At 42.1% G+C, this 12,562-nt stretch overlaps 1 long non-coding RNA gene across 1 annotated transcript; it reads left to right on the forward strand.

Annotated features, from left to right (window-relative positions):
- Nucleotides 1–441: 441 nt before the first annotated feature.
- LOC136005634 (uncharacterized) lies at nt 442–2,096 on the forward strand. The gene is made up of 2 exons (XR_010608818.1): nt 442–620; nt 1,840–2,096. It is a non-coding gene; the product is annotated as an uncharacterized LOC136005634 (long non-coding RNA).
- The last annotated feature ends 10,466 nt before the right edge of the window (nt 2,097–12,562 follow it).

The raw sequence follows: 12,562 nt of genomic DNA on the forward strand, positions 1-12,562 counted from the left end.
AAAGCACCACAGTCAGACAAAATCACAAGAAAAAATAAAAAGAGAAAGACAGTTCCATACTGCCAGGGTTGCATGGAACCGGGTAGGTTTTCCTCTGCTGAGAAATGTTGCCTAATATTTGTTGCCTTGGTACACTGAATCCCCTCTCTCAACAGATTTTCACGAAGATACCGCATTTCAGATTAACCCATCTGAAGCTATATGATATGTTCCTCTGTATTTTTGTTATGTGCGTGCATGTTATATACAGCTAAAAGGCATATACTACAGAGTATATAATAGATGTTATCAACTTTACAGTGGGCAGAATAGCCTGTAGAAAAACAGCAATGACCCAAGCCAGTAAAAGGTAATGAACTTCTTGCGCTTGCAGCACATGGAGAAAGGATGCAACTTCTCAAAACTGAAGTGGCTCTGCAACTCTTGTTCCCTTTGCAACTGCCTGAGTTTCTACGAGCATGTTGACTTACTTCTTACTTGTGCCTCTTGCAAGGCAACTGTTGGAGCTGCACTGTGAGGTATTCTTTGAGTTGGCTGTACTTCCAGATGATGACAAGATTTTGGTTTGTTTGTTTCAGGGGGTACTTTTTGTTTTGCAATGTCCCTCTTTTGGCTTTCAGGTAAGATTTATAGCTTGCTTTGTTTTTATGCAAGAGCAATTATTCATTTCCTTTCTGCATGAAAACTTTCATGTGCTCTTTTGTGGCTGCTTTCCTTTTCAGGATGCTGTTTTAGGTTCAAGATGTCCTAGCAATAATAGTTCAAATTTTCAATTGCTGATCAGCAGTTAGAAGACAGAGGGCACTAGGGCTAGATGCAAGCTGCAGTGACGATGGGGAAAAGCAGCTGAATAAACAACGTCGACAATCACCTACTTGCTCCTATGTGAGCAAGATACACACACGCAACCATGCGGAGAGGATGGACTGGTGAATCTCTCCCTTGATGTGTATCTTCCCATGGAGAAGGCCTTAGAGTGATTATTTGCATGGCTTGATAAACCTTCACCTGTTTGAGGAGCTCTTCTCTTTAACCAAGAGATATTAAAGCAGGCCTTTAATACACAAACAGTAAACGATGTTAATCTCCTTTGTGCTTATTTTATGCCATACTGACTGCCTTCGTTTTGTATGTCAATGACAGACATCCTCCTTTCCTACCCAGCCCATTGTGCACCACCAGCAACTACCCGTATTGCTCCTCAGGGTAACTGATTCATTGAGGAGTCTTTTGAAACTGAGTCCCACAAGCTTTCTCCTTTGCCACAAAGCATAAACTCTGATTTATCTTCATGACCATGCACAACTGCAAATATAATTGTCCATGACGAAAATAACCTCCTAGCACCCAGCCCAGCTTTCAACTCTGTAGCCATTTCTGAAGTGCAAGCCACACATATTTACAGTTCTGCTGCTGAAAAGCAGGGTTTTGAAGTCAGCATGTCCTTCTGGTTACAGCATACACAACCAAAAAAAGCCTTTCCTAAAGCTTAACGCTTTCCTAAAACAAAGTCCTCAAGTGAAAAAACCCAGCAGGAGACCTAAAAAAAAATAGGTCTGGGACACACAGCTGAAGTTCAGTTTGTCTCTGATAACAGCTCCAGAGGCATGCCCTATGTTTGTAAGCCTGTGGAAAAGAATGTGTGGACACCAAAGTTTTGGGGTGATAGACATGAAGGCTTGGCAGACATGGCTGGTTAGGGGTAATGTACTCAGAGGTTGCACAGAACGAATCCTCACATTCAGTGCAGTGCAGCTCCCTGTCCCGCTGCTTACAGTGCACTTTGCAATTGTATCTGCAGTGTCTCTTGCATGAACAGGAATTCTCTTATTTCCACAGATGAGGAAATTGCATAACAGAGAGGCTGAACAATTTTCCCTCAGTCACGCAAAGTCAGAAACAGACCGCAAAAACATCTGATTCATCTTCCTGGCTTGAATCATGAGATGGCAGTTCCTTGGGATGAAGAAAACAGGCCACTTTTTCAATGGCAGGCCGTAATTGCTCCACCACAGGGAAGATTGTGAGGCCATACTTTTTTGAAACCATTGACATAATTTTGAGAGGTTAATAAAAAGTGAACCATCATTACGAAATGGTTGTTCCAGTCTCTGTTCTTGGTTCTGTCATTAGCACTCCAATCCTCTGCACCTTTCTGAAACCATGGCATTTTTCTCCCTTTTCTTAATCTAAGAACTTCATCCACAGGTTCTGTAGATAGGTTTGCAATTGTAGATAAATTGTTTTGTGAGGGGTCTTAGAGAATAAAGGCAGTGGTCAGATCTTACTGCCCATATATCTGCTTCCAGAACCTAGCATAACATAGCACAATAGAGTGTTAACTCCTGACAAAGGCCAAGATTTGACTAACCAAGTTCTTTGATTAACTCTGAGGAAGACTTCACAGAATACTGTATCATCTTTCTTTCCTTAAGTGCTCATTTTGAATTAAATTTCAAAGAATGGGGGGGGGGGGGAATAAATTAAAAAATCCTAACCCCATGACCTAATAAGGAAATAAAAAGAAATGAGCATTTTTAATAATGTGGAGATCCAGTTCTTCAAGTAGAAAAAAGTTTAATCAATTTTAAAATATTTAAACTAGGAAACATTTTGTAAGAAGCATTTCAGATAATCATTCCATTAAAAAAAATAAAATTACCAGAGATGTGTGACGAAAAGCTGGAATGATTCTATACCAGGATGGCTAGGGATTCCTAGTGGGATCCTGATTATTTTCTTGGCCAATGCTTTCTAGAATTTCCTGGGTCCAACTTTTTTCTACTTCTGTTGCTAGCTGCACAGTAAGCGCAAGGAGTGAGCATGCTGGGTCAAGGAGGCTATGAAGGTGACAGAAGCAGTTAAGCCTCCAGGGAGGTATCAGCATATGGAATGGCACCAGGGAACCAGAGCACTTCCCAGAGGAAAGCATCACCGGCCTGCCAGAGAGGAAACAGGGAATGTTTTCAGGGACACTGGTGTTTTCCTTTGTTGAGCTGACCAGAACTGTGCTAAGTTCTTTGTATCTGAGTGGTGCTAGATACCTAAATTTCACAGCAAAGAAAGGTAGCTTTGGGCCTTGTATACTGACCCCCTGCCTTGTTATTGTGGGTTTCTCTTTCCTTCCCATTTTTGTTTTTCTTCCCCTTCTCCATTATTTCTGAGGGAGAGAAAGCCGTGCCATTTCTGTTTCAGAAACTCCAGTCTTCGGAACTCATTGCAGTTCCCCTGGACTCCTAAGAGAACAAAATCAGGACAGTTATCCGGTACTCAGTGGGAGTAGATCAAGGAGACATTACAGTCTGGGGAGCTGCAAAAAGCTGTTTCTGTCTCTGTGTGCATAACTATGCCCCTGACTGCTTCCCAGATGCTGTGGGAATCTCTTTGCAAACTTAGCTATTCAGATGAGAAATAGGCAAGGAATGGAAGAATTACAACAGGATCACTGTTTAGCCTCCTTCCACCACAGAGAGAGGGTCTTCATTTCTAGGGTGTGTAAGCTGTCCAGAGGATAGACTTACATTCAGAAGAGGCCACAGAAGAGTAATGAAGGCTAGCTGTGAGAGGTTGCAGTCTGAGGCTCCACTGGCATGTGAAGTAACAGCAGTGGCCCTACCATTTCTGGGACATGTTTTCCTCTTCATGTTTTGGTTTCATTTCTCATTGAGTGTGTTAAGGAGGAAAAATTTGGACATGGCTCAATTGCAAGTAACGTGTTTTATTCACACATGCACCCATGAGTCCTGGTGATTTCTACAGTGTAAGAAAAAGAAAATTGGTCAAGGTCCCAAGCTAGTAAAAGGAGTGCAATGTTATAACTTTGTACCATTGGAACAATTGGTGGAAAATCTTCCCAAGAAAGTATAACTTTCCTGAAGGAAGGGTTTTCTTTTACAACATCCTGTAAGTTCTTCTAGTCTAGGGACTATAATGGAAAAGATTTTAAGGAGGCATAAAAGAAATAACTCACCTGTCAAATGTAATGCCATTTGTCTTGTAATCACTGAATTCAGGAGCCTTCTTTGCTTACTAAAAGTTTCTTCTGGGTTCAGTTATTTTGGGGGATGAAGTCATCTACATTAGGCATACACAAAATGATTGAGTCATCTACATTTCCCAGAACCTTTTCCTTCGCCACCCTGTGGCACATTTGCTGCCTGGTGAGACAGTAAAGAACAGTTGGCAGAAGTGGAATAGAAATATCTTGCATGCTGCCATAGGCTTGTTTCTGTTTTCCTGCTTCCAGATGTGGGGTGTTAAATACATTTTGGGGTTGCCATTGAAAGCTAAGTGCTCAGAACTCTCAGCTCTTCAGCTGAACCTAATGCTCGTCTAATGCTCAGTCTTTAGCTCAGGCAAAACAGCCTGGAGGATCCAGACACCATGCTGAACTGTAATCTCTCACGATGCTGCAGCAGCAAACTCCTTTGATATAGAGTTATGTCATGAGGTTTTTTGTTTTCTACAGTGTTTGTCACTCAGGTATCTTTTACTACTTCCATTTGGTCTTTGCTCAGAGTTCACCCCTTCCTGTTACTGTAGTGCTAATCGGAATTAATGTCTTTTAAAAGTGTCCTTTTAAACACCTTAAACGATCTCTGAACTGAAATGAGTATCACATCCCATGAGCAAGCACAAATGTTCTTATATAGACTAGAGGTATATGCTAACCTGAAAGTGTTACCAACTGTGTTGCAATACCATGAGTTAGTCTCAGGGGCTTGCCTGATGGTCAAAAGGTTCAAAAGAAAATATTTATCTGGTTACATCATAATTGCATTATTCAGAAGTGCTTTGGAACCAAGCCTAATATATAGGATTAGTCAGGTCCAAAAAGTGCTCCCAGGAGTGTCCAAGCTCTGGTTCAGGAGAACCAGTGAGCCACCTTCTTCACGGTGGTGTTGACAAGCTCTCTCAGTAATAGTGCTCATAGGTATTTTTCATTAGCAATGGTTGGAATAGGTTTGACTTACATGTGGTTACTCTGATTTCCTACAGTGCTTCTCTGCTGCCTGACTCTGTTAACGTGCTGAAATCTGGAAGGGGAAACACATCCTCTTGTGTGCTTTCAGTGTGGCTGCTCACACATGGAAAGGGCTTCTGCAGTGCCAGAGGTGCCTGACACATGCGTCTGCCAGCCCCCGACACTGTGCAAAGTTGATTTCTGGAGAGACAGGAGAGCATTGAGGGCTGACAAGTGGATGTAGAGGTTGGGACAGTCTGGAGTGTGGGAGGAAATCTAGCTGCTACAAAGGGAGAACTGAGACATCTCCCTGCCTTTGACACATCCATGATGGAGGATTTGAGGAACATTTGGAGGATATCTGGATCTGCTAATCTTTCTCATGTCTTTTGTTTTATTTTCATTTTCAATATTTAAACCTGATTTTTCCTGCAGGAATGTTGCACTCCAGTGACAATACAACTATAATTCTTTACCAGCTTTTAGATGCTCCAAGGAGGGGGCAACATTCCCTTAAGGTACACTTCAGCTGTGAAGCAAAGAAGGGGTATGTGGTAGGTGGAAGATGGAAGAGGTTAACACACAGAAAAGAAGTGTTACTCCATTGAGTTTTAAGGTACAAAGGGAATAGTGCTATACTGTAAAATGAATTTACATCCCTTCATTCATTTTCACTGTAGTATAAAATGCCCTAAATGTCTCTGTGCTTCTCTTCTTATTGGAAAGTACATAAAGAAGAACATCAAATGATCAAAAGTGCCCTGGTGCACTAAATAAATAACAACAACAAAAATGGGAAAAAAAAAAAAAAGGCAGCCAAATCGTTTTGTGATAAACCAAATTAATTCTTTAGTATGATGCATTGATGTGTGAGGTTCTTAGCTTATCTGCTGTTAGGAGATTTTATGCTGCCTGCTCCAACATTATAAATGCCAACCAGAGGATGGCTGGTTATCCACATGTTTAGTAGTTACAGAACAACAAGCTTTGGGGTTGCTGGATACTTAGGGTGCTTCAGTCTCCCTGTTCTTAGACTGAAAAGAGTCATACATAGACCCTGGGAGTTCAATGAAAAAATAATGGGACACACACACACATCATAAATGAGATTTGGATCTTGCTTAGGCTTGACAGTATCCAAACAGAAAAGCATATAAGCCTTTCGCATACTTACTAAAGTCTCCAATACGTAATTAATCCCTTCTACTTCGCCCAAATGTAGTCCTTTCTCACATCATCAGAAAGATCAACTGAGTCCTTCTTCAGGAGACTTGCTTTTGGGCTGGTTTCCTGGGTTTGGCTGTAACAGTTATTTTTCTCCTTCTTAGTAGGTAGTGCAGTGATGTGTTTTCGACTTTATCCTGTGTCCTCTCGCCCTGCAACAGCACTTTGTTTCCTGCAATGCAGGTGAGTTAAAGGGTCACCTCTGTGACCCAGTGTAACCCTTGCTAAATACCTTCCTCAATAACCACTGTAAGGTGCCAATAAGGTGATGTGCTTGTTGCTTTGTGAAAAATAGATTTGTTCATTCAATATCGTATGTTTTAGATAGAAGACCTTATTCGAGATTAGGTAATTAAAATGTAATAATTCCATCATGAATTTCCATTTTGATATAGTGGTGTCTACAATGATCGCAAAGACTTGTGGCACCTACATGACAGTGAAGAAGAAAACACAGACAACATCTTTGATAGCAAAGAGGGTGACTGATCACAGAATTCAGTGGAAAGGTGGAGCAATCTGAGTGTTACCAGGCTGAGCATTCCAAGGTAAAATATCCATAGCTGTGAGCTGGAGATTACAGAATCGTCCTGCTATTACAATGCCTCGCTAGTGTTAATAGGAGGAACAATTTGATCAGGACCCTGTAAGAAAAAATAAATTAGCAGGCAAAATGTCTCTCTGAAGGACTACTGGTGGCTTTGGCAAATGGGCTGGGGCTTAGCATGCACTAAGAAGAGCAAAAGATGCCTCTTCCATACCAGGTTTAGCTGAGCCAGTGCTCTGCGTGAGCAGTGCTGGAGGGAGGAACACAACCATACAGGTAAAAGAGCTAATGAAGCAATGGTCTGTAGACTGCTGTAGGCCTGGGGTTTCAAAGAGCAACTTAAAATTAATACTCAGGCAAGAAGGTCAGTTTCTGGAAGGAAATCACAGGTTCAGGAAGAGCACAGAAAGTATTGGAGAAAGACGTGGCAAACGCATGTCTGCTGCTGCACTGATACAGCAAGCAGTGAGCAGGCTGAGAGGAGCTGTGCGATGAGCTCTGGATAAAGACCATTTTACACCGGCCTCTGTGTGTGAAATCAGCCAGGTCATTTTACCTTTCCTGGGCTTTTTTCTCCCTCCTGCTATAGAAATGTGTCTTGCTCCAGACCTGAATGGTTCTAGCATAGGAGGGCCTCTGTTTTTCTGGGGGCTTCAGGCATGGAGGCACGAAATCTTACCTAGCTGTAACAGAAGTAACAGAAAGGAGGCCAGGTCCAAGTACAGGCCTGGCAAATTCGGGTAATTACATAGAAAGTACAAAATGTCCATGACAATTACTAAGAAGTGCTCACCAGCTCTGAAATCTCTGCCTCTCCTTCCCTGTGTCCATCCCTTTTCCTCGTCATTCCTCTTGTATTGTGCTTTAATTTTTACAGATATCAGCCAACATCCAGCAGCTAAAATTTACATGTGTCATTCCCAACTAACTATAGCTTGCACATGGCTACAAACTGCCTCCCTAGCCCTGTTTCCATGGAAATGGAAGTTAGCAGCATGACAATAAAATTGGAGAAAATCATCAAAAGAGAGCAGTCTAATACCTTTATCTTCTTCTGCTTAGTAGTAGCAACAAGGCAAATGCTTTTTATCTAGAGCTATTTCCCATGGTGGATCTCAAAGTACTTTCCAAGAGTAACTGTAGTTAGCATCAAAACATCCCCAAGGTTAATAGTACTCCCATTTCATAATGGGCAATCAGACTTTTTGGTCTTGAAGCTCCCTTCCCAGGTACTAACAGCCCTTGTCTCAGGCATTTTGCGCACTGCATAGCAGTGTCACATAGCATGTGACATGACAGCACCATGCTACTGTGTTCAGAAATAGACAGCAGGGCTGCCCATCACTTTTCCCCAAGAAGAATCTTCTTCCTAGGTGTAGAAGGAAGTAAAATAGCCTTTCCTGGCTTCCTGGGATTACGGATTCAAATTGAATACCACCAAAAGGTAACAAAAAGTGTCTGACTTTCATTCCCACTTCCATTCTCAGAAAAAAATCAAATCGGGGAACAGCGAAGCCTTTCAAGCATCTTTAAAACAATTGCCTATACTATGTTCCTGACCTTCTTGCTTCCATTTCCATGGAAACAGAGGAGGGAAAAAAATGCAGTGAATGGGACAGAGGACAGTTATGCAAGTAGTTCTTACTAATAGACTCCAATTTCAGGCTGGGTGCATTTTAAGCAGGGAAATTTAAAATATGGCAAATATGTGAAGTGGATCTATCCCCAGGTCAAATCTTCACAGCTAGTGAAATCTCTTCTTTCTTAGCATCATATCATAATAAACTTTATTGCATCGTTTGGTAGGTTTCTTCAGCTTAGTTACTTGTTGCATGAAACTTTGCTGCGTAGTCCTATGGGACAAGGTACTATTAGAACAGGAACAAATGAGCATCACAGTCTTCAAAGAAGTCTCAGATACATTGAAAGAAAGTTTGTCTATTTGTCTATCCATCTGCCTTTGCATTACCTATGCACTTCTGTTTTCACTGGGCCAAGCATGTAGCACTGATGTCAGCTGCCGTACAGCTCTCTTTCTTTGCTTTCTGGGGTGATGCAAGCGTTGTAATGAGTGATACTGTTAATTCTGGATAGTACTACAGCTTAAAGGGAACACAAAAGCATTTTTTCCTGTGGGTATTCATTTTACGTGCCCTCAACGAAAATTTGTATGCACAAGTCTATAGGAGGCAGCAGGTTTGGGTTGTAGGTTCCTGGAGCAGAAGGCTCCTAACTTCCTTCCTTTGGCAGAGATGTAAGACAAAGCGGTGACAGTGGGTTCACACACTATACACTCTTGTTTATTTTCTGTCACTGACAGCAGTGATGACAGAAAATTCCAGAGCAATCTGTAATATACAGCTGGAATACTTTAAGTGGATTAAACTGACATTTGAGAAAAAGGAAAGAAAAGGTTTCCAGAACTTTTTGCTGTTATTCTGGCACGGAGGTGGTCCTTCATGCATGGGCATGAAAGGATACTTCTGCATGGATTGACTGTTGCAGAGGTCTGTCTGGGCTAGGAAGTTTGCCTACCAGCATCATTTTCTGGGTTACATCAGTCAGGAAGCTCCCATTGACACCCTCCTAAATGAGATGCATCCTTCAGGAAAGTGTCTGGTCTTATGGAGAAGGAAGAGGGGCATGCTGACTGTCAGGACATTACTCAGTTAAACAGAACTTGCGCTCAGGAAAGGCTCTTTGAGCAAGAAGCCTGTGTGGCCTTAAACACTATTTTTTTTTTTTAGATAATTCTTCATTACAGCTGCCTCAGGGCTACTCCAGTCTCTCCTGTGCCCTCACTACGGAACATTCACTCAGAGAAGAGGGGAAAAAAATGCCCTGAGGCCAGTAGCAGCCAGCTACAGAATGCTCACTAAAATACCTGAAGGTGCTCAGGAAAGGAAACGGGAATTTCAGAGGGCAAAACGGAGCTGATGGGGACAAGAGAGGGGGAGAGACTCCCCGGGAATGAAAAGCCATTTAAAGGAGTCCTGCTGGCAGGAGAAGAAAGGGGGGAGCAGGTCATATACTATAATCAGTCTTCCAACATACTCATTGGGAAAAGGCAAATAAAGAATAAATGAGGGGGGTTTTGGTCTGCTTATGGATACTCTGGTAGCAGACAGATAGGCTGACTTAATTGGAGAAGTTATTAACCTTTAATTTTCCTTTCCATCTGGATGATTAGCAGGTCCTTTATTCTTGTAGTCCATAATAGCTCCTCTGTTTCCCAACCTCCCCACTCCTTGCTCTGTGCCTGTCTTCCTGTTAAATACTTGTTACACAGACCAGCAGTTTTTTCCAGGTCACTTGTCCCCCAGCTGCCTTAGGAGGAAGGTGCAGGGGTACAGGCACTCCAGGGATGAAGGCTGACATCCACCCTTACAGCTTACTTCTCCCTTGATGCACGAATGCAATGCTTACCTGCAGCTCTGGACAGCGATGCCTCTGCTCTGTTTTAGAGGAATGTGGACTACTTTACTTTGCACAGCTCAGAACCAGTCCTACAGGGAAGGGATATCCTGCAGTGGGTCCTGCACCCCAGAGTAAGTCTCTTGGCTGACGAGGTCACCTTGCATGTGAGCCTTACATATTGTTTTGGGAGCCAGGGACAGGTTCCTTTCTCAGATTCTCAAACCTTAGCTGTATCTTTCTTCCATAACCTGAAATTAATACACCAAAATGGCAAAGAAGGCATACAGTAGAGAAATGTATGGTAAGTCTGAAGATATTTTTGTTTGAGTCTCTTTTGGAAGCTGTGTGCCTTGTTTACTGGAAATACTTTGTGTCTTTTGAGGAGGGAGTCATCCACTTCCCTTATAGACAGCCCTGCTCATGCATGGATTTCAGGAGCTTTTTTTAGAGCTCTCTATCACTGAGAGCAGATCAGTTCTAACTCCTGCACACTGCAGCGCCTCCAGATTGCTATGATATAGTGTGAGGTGGTACTGCTGAGAGGTGACACCAGGGGTATGCCCCATGTAGAGATGACAGCCACCAGACGCTAGAAATAATAGAGGTTTGGAGCCACCCTTCTCTTTAAATATATATTTATATATATAAAAATACATAATTGCAGGCTTCTTACCTTGCCTTTCCTGCTCACAAAGTTGAGAATGTAACCTTGGGAATGCATTTCCACTTTGCAAATACTACCTTTTGCTTCCAAACATTCTTCAGGAATCTTCTCAGCAATGCTGAGCAGTTTTTGAATGTAGCAATATTGCCTAAACAGTTATTTAGTTGGGTTGTGACTCAAAAGATCTGGCGTCTGTTCAGTGCTCTGCTACCAAGTTCATCTACGGCCATAAGCAGATCCCTTCATCTGGCTGTAATGCAGAGGGGTGAACTAAGAGCAGAGCTGGGGAATTTACTTAACTAATGCTTTGCTTGTTGCAGAAATTATGATGGCCCCACAACATGTTAAGAAGGAAGTCAGCAGGTGAAAAACACTGGCAAGGTCTGCACAGCTTCAGCACAGTACCAGAGAGCAAAGAAAAGGAAGAAACAAGCTTCTAGAAAGTTCCAGTTAATCCTCCAGCTATCTGGAGCCTCTGGAAATGTTTTATAATTCATCAGGTCAGAGCATTTTTCAGGGTAATTTTTGAGTTTATACAAGAAAAAGCAAGTGCGTGCATGTATTTATATCTGTAGTTGTACAGTTCTGTAGCTGTAATTATAAATGTAGGTTACAGTTGCATAGATGGTTTAAAGTTGTATAGTTTTTATATATAACTCTGCACATACTTAACTAGAAAATCATGCACACTTACATGTATATATTTTTCATTTCTCCACTCTACAGAAGATTTTATGGCAGGACTCCCAAATGTGGCCAAAGATGCAGGGCTGAACTCCTAAAGACAAACTTCTCCATATCTACATGTACTCCTGCGCACTGTGCTGCCAGGGACAGCTGCCTGACCCTAGCAATATTACAGTAAGTTGAAGGAATCAGCACTGTGCATATAAGGTTTGTCTTAAATAGAGTCTTCGTTGCCTTTGGGGGAGCGGTTAATTTGGACTGCTTTCAGGGCATGAAGGACAACCTCTAAATAGACTCTTACAGGTAATTCAATGGTGTCGTGGTTTAAACCAATCCACACTACTAGGCTAACCAAGAAAGTCTGGAAACATTTTGACTTGGAAGAATTTTCTCATTTCAAATACTCTTTCATAAGTTTACATATTCAACAAACCGTGGGTTTTTTTCAGAGTTCATCAGTTTTGTATAACATCTTTTGAGTGACCAGGGCTTGAAAGTACTTATGGCCATTCTTGACAGGTTCCCGTTTCTTCTGACATCTGAACTGTGACACCAATGCAAAAGGTTCTTTTAAGTCCCACGCAGACAAGAGTTCCCTTCTTTTCCTCTCTCCACTCTCTCTCTGTGACCCCCATTATCAAACACAATTTAATCTTCCAGGGCTTCTTGCTCAGCAGCTACATTTCCAGGAATAGGAGGCATCTTTGCAGCCTCCTGACATGACCATTTATTAAACTCTCTGCACTGGCACAGCTTATATTCTTGGTGGTTGCTTATGTGCTGTGCAGGCACTGGCTTTTGGTCACGTCCGTATCTTGTTGTGGCAGCCTTTGTGCACCTTGCCGTGCCTGTTTCTTTTCCCCCTACATCTCCACTAGCCTGACTCAACCCCAGTGAGTACTGCCTGATGAGATGTAATGTAGCAGTTAGTTACAAGTATTTACACAAAAGCACAATCTACTGCGGAACAGTATGGCCACTGTAAAACCCAAGCACTTTACTTATTTTTCCTGTATCGGATTTCTTTAGTTCCTTCTACTTTTAAAATTACTTTTGTAAG

The sequence above is a fragment of the Lathamus discolor genome, chromosome Z (genome assembly GCF_037157495.1).
Source record: "Lathamus discolor isolate bLatDis1 chromosome Z, bLatDis1.hap1, whole genome shotgun sequence".
Classification (NCBI taxonomy): Eukaryota; Metazoa; Chordata; class Aves; order Psittaciformes; family Psittacidae; genus Lathamus; species Lathamus discolor.